The sequence below is a fragment of the Pinus tabuliformis genome, chromosome 6 (assembly GCF_031772625.1).
Source record: "Pinus tabuliformis cultivar Carrire ecotype Pingquan chromosome 6, CPIR1, whole genome shotgun sequence".
Classification (NCBI taxonomy): Eukaryota; Viridiplantae; Streptophyta; class Pinopsida; order Pinales; family Pinaceae; genus Pinus; species Pinus tabuliformis.
The window spans coordinates 1,356,128,662-1,356,137,527 of NC_142292.1; the positions used below are offsets into that span (position 1 = coordinate 1,356,128,662).

The following is an 8,866-nucleotide window of genomic DNA, read 5'->3' on the forward strand; positions in this document are numbered from 1 at the left end:
GTCTAAAGACCTTGCATTTCATTCAAGGAAAAATCATATCAACAAGTACCACTACATTAGGATTTTGGTACAATATGGGGTCGTAAAGCTACTGTATATTCCAAAGTATGAATAGGTAGATGATGTGCTGACAAAATCTCTTCCGAATACAAAGTTTGAATATTTTAGAAACATGCTTGGATTGGTTAATGTTACATATTTAATTAATAGATAGAGATGAAGCATCTTATGGAAAGATGCTTGGGAGGACATCTAGTCGGCCTATGTGTTGAAGTTTAGATCCAAAAGTAGGGATGGTGGCATTGGTCATGGAGCTTCAACCTTGGATACACACCTAGATCCCTGGGTTGGTGATAAAGCTTAGAATCCTTATGGTTCCTAGAGTGACTAAATCTTGAGTTCACTTTAGTCCCACCCAATTATACTACCATGGTCAGATATCTAATTTGTAGCATTGCGTGAGCTAGAACTCTTCGTATTTCATATCACTTTGAGATCTTCCATGTACCTTTATATGTATGTAATTATGAAGACCTCCCTAGTTAAGAGGGAGTGTTGAAGAATGTAACTAATTTCGGTCTTCATAATTGTACTTGTAAAAATAATTTTTTATTATTAAAGAAAAATGACTTATTAAAGCATGGTTTTCATGCCTGGGTCAATGTTTTCTAGGTCAAAGCCTCCATTAAATACTTCTAAGATTTGTATTGGTTCATTAGAGTCATTATCATTTTTATTAGACCCTCCTTGGGATTTTGTGTCATGTAAAAAGAATTATTTTTTAGTCAAAAAGGTTATTTGTCACCTCCACACTAAGTCATCCCTGTCCCCATGAAGCCGGCCTATATTAGGGCAATTCGATCCAGCAGAAGGGCTACAAGAAAGAGAAGCAGAAAAGAGAGTGAAGTTGCTAGAGAAGGACAAAAAAAAACTGGGAAGATCTAAACCAAGTTCTTCAACTATTTATCTCTCACACTTGTGAATTTTTTTGGCAATTGCTAGGGTCTAAATTCTGAATCTACTGCAGGTCTGAAATTCTATAGATGGGGGTTGAAATTTTGGATTGTAGCTACTACTTAGAAGTTGACACTTGGAGACTTTAGCAAAGGTTATCTACAAGGAGGAAAGGTTGACTTGTTGATTGGAGGAGGTCTTTGTCTAGGTCTAAAGGGTCTTGGATTGTCTCATCCCGATTTGAATCTACTAGTGGAAGAGTTGGAATGGGTTTTCCCCTTGAAGGGGTTTTTCCCTGGTTGTGTGCCTACATCTTGTGTCTCTTGTTCTTGTGGTCTCCATATACATTTAATTTGGTAATTGCTTGATGAAAGAAAAACTAATAAAGAAGTAAAAAAAACCAACATAACTCACAAGTAATTATCAATAAAGAGGAATAAAACCCTAATTCCTATAAGCATTGATTTCTCAATACCTACAAGCCTCAACATAATCATAACTACATCCCAACTCGGTTCCATAAAACTTAGATGTGGTGTTGGTGTAATCTAGCCTCATTTGTAGCACAAACTCCTCATATATATGCTTTGCAAAGTAAAAGGGGACCTGGTCAGCATGGGGGAACTGGCCCCAAGCTCCAATGAATTAATCATAGACAAAAAGGGTTGCATCAACATTCTTAAAATATTTTAACAAAATCCTACCAACATGTCTAGCATGATAATCTGGAGTGATGTCAAACAACTCCCCACGAACATCAATATTCTTAGTGGTGTATTTCACCACCTTCCAAGTATGTGGGCCTTTAACCTCTAACCTCTTAATCCTATGTATGGAATATAGGAGGTGGATTTGTGGGCCCGCCCTCTGGTATGTCTTGATCAGCCTATTGATGCTATCTAGCAGCAAAGACAAACTATGCCCAGTATGCGAACAAGCAGAGATTTTATCCATCTCTCATGTGATCCATGTCTGTTGGGATCTAACATCCTCAACTGTGATACTAGATATAACATTGTTCCATATGGGGATCAACGTTGCACTGTGATCCTCATCTTCTCCCTACTGAGGGCCTTCAAATAATAAACATAATTTAACATACAGAACAAAATATAAGCATAATAACATATAAATTAAATTTAAACACATCCATTGAAGACAATTTAAAAATTAAAGACAATTTAAAGACATAAACACAAAGTTTAAAGAGGATTCAAAATGCAAGTGATCTACCTGCAATAGGTGAAGAAGATCCACTATCGATAGAAATATCATCAACAGAGACAGAAACATTTCCTCTGACACTCTAACTAGTGTCGGAGGGAGGATTTATGAGTGGAACACACACTCTAGTTGGGCTATGTGATCTATCACAAACCCAACCATGTATAGCAAATCCCCCAACACTCTTACGAGACGTGATTGGGGGGTGTATGGGAGATGGCTCTGCAAATTACATATAAACTAATCCAAGAAAAAAAAGTTGATAATAAAACCATTTATAAACGTGAAAGTAGAATAATCTAGGTGAAAGGCCTAAACTTTAGACCTTATTTTTGATAAATTATCAACCAAAGTATTGAGTTCCATGTAAACACAATCGAAAGAAGTGATAAAATATAACTTACACTTTTTCCTATTTTTAAATAATTCATTTTATTCATAGAGTATAAATATGTAAATATATGTAAAAAATTGAAATAAACCTATTTGCAAAACTAATTTAAAATTTCATGCCAACCAAATACTCCGTAAGGCAAGTTCTTATAATGTTTGACTTTGACACATGACATGTACTAAGTGCAAGCACATGAAGACAATGTTTCTGGTATAACACACTACATAATGAAACAATATGGTACAAATTAGAAAAGAGTCAAAATACTTATATTCACTTTAAATGAACTTTTCATCATGGATTTAATGTATGTGTCAATGATGCATTGTTGAAGCTCGATTGTGTGTGTGTGTGTGTGTGTGTGTGTGTGTTATACAGTTAAACAAAAATATTGGAAGTTACAAAATCATTACTCAACTAATAAATTTAATAAGGGTGGGAACTAAGAGATATATAGTTGTCATATCATTAAATTAAAATAAATTTACAAATACCAGTAGTGGAAATTTTAAAGAAAATTAAAGCTTAAAACTATGATATGTGTGTGTGTGTGTGTGTGTTGTAGCTATAGTTATGTTACATGCTCTCTCTCTCTCTCTCTCTCTCTCTCTCTCTCTCTCTCTAATTTAATTAAATAACAAAAATTTCTCGTTTTGTTGTTAATATTTTATTTAAAAATTATTATTATTATTATTATTATTAGAAAAATATATATATAATTAGAAAATATTTAAAATATAGATTAATTTAAATTTAAAATAAAAATAAAATAAAATTTCTTATTTGATTTAATAGAGATTGACCATGGCCAACCAAATTTATCATGTCAATCTAAAGCTCATAATTTATTTATTTAATGGTTATAGTTTAGTTGCTTTCTATTTTGGAATTTTTTTGGGCATATTTGGTCAAATTTGTTTAAAATTTAAATGCTTTTTAAATAACAAAAAATTGTTTTTCTTTGAAAAATTATTTCATGAAATTCCTAAGAAAAACTTTAAAACTTAAAATAATTAAAAATTAAAGTTTTTACCATAGAAGATATTCATAATAAACATGCTACCATTACAGATAACTTATACAATGAAATATACAAAAATTAAAACCTAAATTATAGTTGTTTTTGGTGGTATTCAACGGTTTGTAGTTTTCTAGGTTGTTTTTAGTCTTCAAGGGTTTTCTTGGTGGTTTTTTAGGTTTTTTTTTGTAGTTTTCAAGGGTTTTCTTGGTGTTTTTTTTATGGTTTTCATGGTGGTTTTCGTATGGTAGTTTTTTTTCCAAATCAATTTATTTTATTTTGCAAGAATAAATAAATAAAAGAGACAAAAAAGACAAGAAACCTACCTTGGCTTGAGCCTTTGGGTCATTGGCAGATTTGATGGGCAGCTGGATTGAGTTTATCTATCTTAGTCGAGCTTAGAAATCTTTCGTCGAACTCTTTTTTCCTCGTGGTCTACACAAAATGGCTTGCATTGACTGCGACATGAGTTTTTTAATAAAAGAAGAACTCTTTTTTCCTCATGGTCTACACAAAATGGCTTGCGTTGACTGCGACATGAGTTTTTTAATAAAAGAGAGGGGTCGATTGAGCCATATAGCTTGATTAAGCCCTAACTCTCAATTGAGCTTCTAGCTCATGTTAGAAAGGAGCTCGATCGATTTATGTTTAAGCGCCTAAGAAACTCAATCAAGCGCTTAAAATTTCTCAATCGAGCATCCTTTTTTTGCCAAAACATGCCATCTCTTTGCCAAAAAGTGTAACCCAACTCCATGCGCTCACCTGTATAAGTTGGAAAATCTAAGAGAAAGTGTTTTTCATCTTCAACCCTCTTAGTGTTGCAAAGGTTATAGACTATTTCATTTTATTGGGTGCTAAGAGGGTCTTTTAAAACTCCTAATTACCTCACATTAATCATCAACGCGGGCAAGTCCTTTTATTCCAAGAGTGTACACAATATGTGCATGCTATGAATCCAGGGAGTAATTTTTCTTAAAATGAAGTATAAACATTTGATACAAGAGTGAACGGATGCATTTCTAAAACTCAAATTGCAACTGTTAAAGGAAATATTACATCTAAGCATCAAGACTTCATACTCAACTGAAATCGTAGTCAAATCTCAAACAAGCAATTTAATTGACAAGAGCATCAACCGAGAGTGTAGTAGCATTAACCAATCTCTTCTAGTTGATTCAATCTAAATCACACTCAATCTCAATTAAGCAATCCAAATGGAAATGATGTCAACCGAGATTTCAATAGCCGTAACCAAATTCTTTCAGTTGATTATATCAATAAGGTTCATTGTCTTAATGGCTAATTAATTTAATCTACAATAAGCATAAATAGAATCAAATGACAATGCTGCGAAACATGTAAAGAAAATGTACTAACTTCAATATAGGAAATCGGTAAATAGAAAATAAGATAAACTCATAGAAAATGGGAAAAATATCAAACCAATCAAACTTGCGTGAATTAGAAATATATAACACAAAGGATAGCAGTTTGATCCACTAGAGGCCGGGCCCTAGCCACCAGCGACAACTGCTAAGCTACTTCAGAGAATACGAATGAACAACAACATAAAATATATATTAACCATTGAACTCAAGTCTCATTACAATATAGTCGTGTTCCTCCAACAACACGAGTCTGTAAATTAAAATTACAATTTGAAATGAACAGAAATCGATCCCCTTTCCTCCTACAATCTTTTTCTTTTATAGTCGGAAAGAGGTAAAAGATAAATGTGATCCCTCAGGATCGGGAGATCAACTGAATGCTATCTTCTAACACCCTTCATATTTAGTGTTGATCCTCCTTATTTGTCCTCCGACCTGACCGCAACCAACCTGCCCCATTCTTCCTTTGTTGGTTTATGTTGTTCCGTCTCTAGGGAACATCAACTGTTCCTTTCGTCATTTCTCTGCATAAAAAGGAATAAAAGTTAGTTACGGTGGCTAAATCTTAATTGAGAGTAGTTCAACCATTTCTTATCATAATCCATCAATATGTTAGCGTATCAAGATATGAAAGAGATAAAAAAAGAGGAAAAATATGATGGAATTAAGAGTAAATACATACCCATTTCGTAACTCAACATACTCCCTTGCTTACCCTATTTCATGTCCTCATGAAAAGTAAATAGTTCTTATGCAGTGCAGTTAAAGAGTAGGCTAGAGAGAAAGCATCAAAAATTGGTCTAAAACCATGATGTTGAGCCAGGAGCACAAAGGCGGGCCCTTCCTTTCCTTCAGGCAATTTGTAGTCAGCCTGATACCCTTCAGGGGGATACCAAATAATGGGGCTCCGAAACTAGCATCCTAACCAATAAGGTCCTTCTCTCAAAATAAGATTATTATAGGTGACCATATGGGCTGCGGCAACTTTAAAATTTCTATAATTAAATGGTTCCCTATGTTTTACACTATTAGTGGAGATCATCCATCTGAGCTTAGATGCAGTCAGAGATCTTTCTTGAATGGAGAGGAAATATGATATTCCTTTCTGCACAATCTCCTTATGTATGGGCCCTAAAATTTTAATCACCCCTTCTCGTTTCATCAGACTCTTATGGTTGGCAAACATTTGTAAGGGGTGTTTAGGTTCACTTCTCACCCAAAGATCCAATCCATGTTCCTGTCTTTGAAATGCATTATAAACTTTAGACCATTTTAGTTGGTTAACTGCAAATGAAATAAAAGCCTGGAATTGAACATCTCCTACAAAAGGGTTAGGGTTCTTTTCCACCTCATTCTCTAATATAAAATTGTGCAGATAAAACTCACAAAGAAGCCTTTGGACCTTTACACCATGTTGCTTGTAGCAATTTATAAAATCTTCAATTGTTCCTAATTCAATTGGTTTACTAGCTCTTACGGCTTTGATTTTCAATGACAGGTATCGTTCTAATAAAAACAAGGCATAATTGGTGGCGGGAGACCTGCATGCCAAGACATCCAAATACAGTGAGTAGATGGTATTTATCTGACTTATGACTTTGTCTAGCTTGAACTTGATATTCTCCATTTTTTCTTCCGCCTTTCTATACCTGTCAAAAGTCTCGCTCTCTGTTATAGTCATTTCCAGAAACTGTCTCTGCATCTCTTGATATTTCTGTTGGGAAACGGTTTCTTGTTCAAATCGTTCTAACGCGAGTGGGGCTTGTGCCAATTCCTCCTGAAGATTTAGTAGAATGGGGTCATGGTGTGTCAAAATGTCTTTGGCTTGTATGTCTGTCTGAGTGACTATGCTATAAGAGGGGATATCTTCTGTCTATACTTCTTTATTGCAGGAGGTCCAAACCTTCATCTGAGTAACTACGTCTACTAAATCTACATGCGGTCCTTCTTGAGTGACGATCGTTTAAGTAGGTATGAGCTCAGTTTGAGTTCCTGCAGCCCTACCTTCATATAATTCCATTTGCACGACCACATTTACTACCTTAGGGGTATTGTTTGAAACCTTTCCCATTGTGATTTCTTTTATTTTTCTTCAGAGCCTCTTGACTATCTTACGAAGCTTCTGGTGTTCTTTTCTTAGCTTCTTCAATTTCGTTCTGGCTCTGTACCTTTTCTAAGGAGTAACTGGTCTGCTAATAGTCTCGTTAATAGCTTCTGTCTCTAAAGAGCCTGGTTGTTCACCCTGGCTTTGTTCCAATAAGACCGTGTCTCCAAATTGATTATCAGACTCCCGAATAACCTCTATCTCTGCTTCCTCTTCTTGGCCTATGTTTTCTGTGTCTAGACCTTCATGACTGTTTTCCACTGGGAGCGTGTCACCAGATTGGTTCTCTAATTCCTGAATAGCCTCTGTATCTGTTTCCGCTTCGTGGTTTGTATCTTTTGAGGAAGACAGAATTCTGGTATAGCCAGAATTCCCTAGAGATTGGGTTTCTCCTAGGTTAGGATTAAGCAGTTCTTTGGGCTGCATGCAGACGTTCATGTTAGCCAGGACCTGGGCCATCCCTGTCTCAGAATCGTGCAAGATATCATCTTGAGACCTCATATTTGTTGTTGGAGGAGGTCCTACTTCGTTTCTTCATTCATCGTCAGAATGCCCTGCTCCTTCATCAGGTTCTGGTTTAGGGTTATCTTGTCCTCCTGACTCTAGTTGCAAGTCTTTTACATTTACCGGGCTGGATAATTCTATGGGTTGACTAGCACTGCCTTGAGGATTTTTAGACATTCCCTGGTTTGAATTCAACCTTGTAGATCGTCTGCATTTGTGAGGTATGCTTCCTGAAAGGGCAGTCCTTTTTCTTTTTGGAACAGGGTTAGGTGTTGGCAGGTTTTCACCTCTTTCGAGGGCCAATATGAGATCATCCCAGGTTGATTGTTGTTGGGAAAGGTTGTGACTAACTATTAACCTGATCAGACAATGGTGGCTAACTACTGTTTCTGGATGTTGAGACCATCTCAGCCTCTTGGCAGTGTCATGAAATAATGAATTCAACAGTGCAGGCAAATTAACAGAGCATTTTTGTTTTAAAACTACTAAAAGTTTGAGTTGTCATGGCCTTACCACGTCTCTACACCCATCGCATGTAATATAGTTTTGGACAATTTGTGCCAATTCTCCCCATGGCTCTCCGAGAGAAGATGGCCGAATTCCTTTACCCTTCTTGATTAGCTCTTGTCCTTCGTCCCTAAAAACCTCCATAGCATCATGTAGCCTTAATCGCTTGTCAGCCCATACTGGTCCTTCTGTCGGCAACCCAGACACTTCTGCTATCACAGCATCTGTTACAGTGATTTGTCTGCCTCTTACCAAGGATTTTCCATTCTATAGATGCTGTAAAAATTCGATGGCGATTTCCTCATTAGGGGGTTGAAATCTTGTAAAATATGTTGTCCATCCTGCGTGAGCTAGAATTTCCTTGGCTTCATCGGAGATAACCAGTGTTAAAGGTTCTCGGTGCACTATTCTTCCTCTCATGATGCTTGACTTGTGCAAACGATTAGTGCAGTGGAGAAAGAACAAAAATGAGAAGAGCCGAGAGATATAATAGCAAACAATTGTAATGGCTCTATCAGGTGATGTTTTATAAACATAAATATCGTTATCGAGGACTGTTATAATGCCACACGCTCTGTGATTATGGGATGTCGTGTTATTCTACAAAATCAAAAGAAAAGATGATAGCGCATGCATGAGTATACTGGAGGTTCTCACCCCCTCTCGAAATGATAGGTCGCTACGACTGAATGGATGAAAAGATGATGCGCTAGCAGCGAAGTATAGGGGTGATGGATTGGGTAATGAAAGTGACAGGGTACGTACATTAATGA

At 36.1% G+C, this 8,866-nt stretch overlaps 1 pseudogene; it reads right to left on the minus strand.

The window, feature by feature from the left end:
* LOC149263664 (preprotein translocase subunit SCY2, chloroplastic-like) overlaps positions 1-7,049 on the minus strand; it is a 101,896-nt pseudogene extending 94,847 nt beyond the window's left edge.
* Between the last annotated feature and the right edge of the window lie 1,817 nt (positions 7,050-8,866).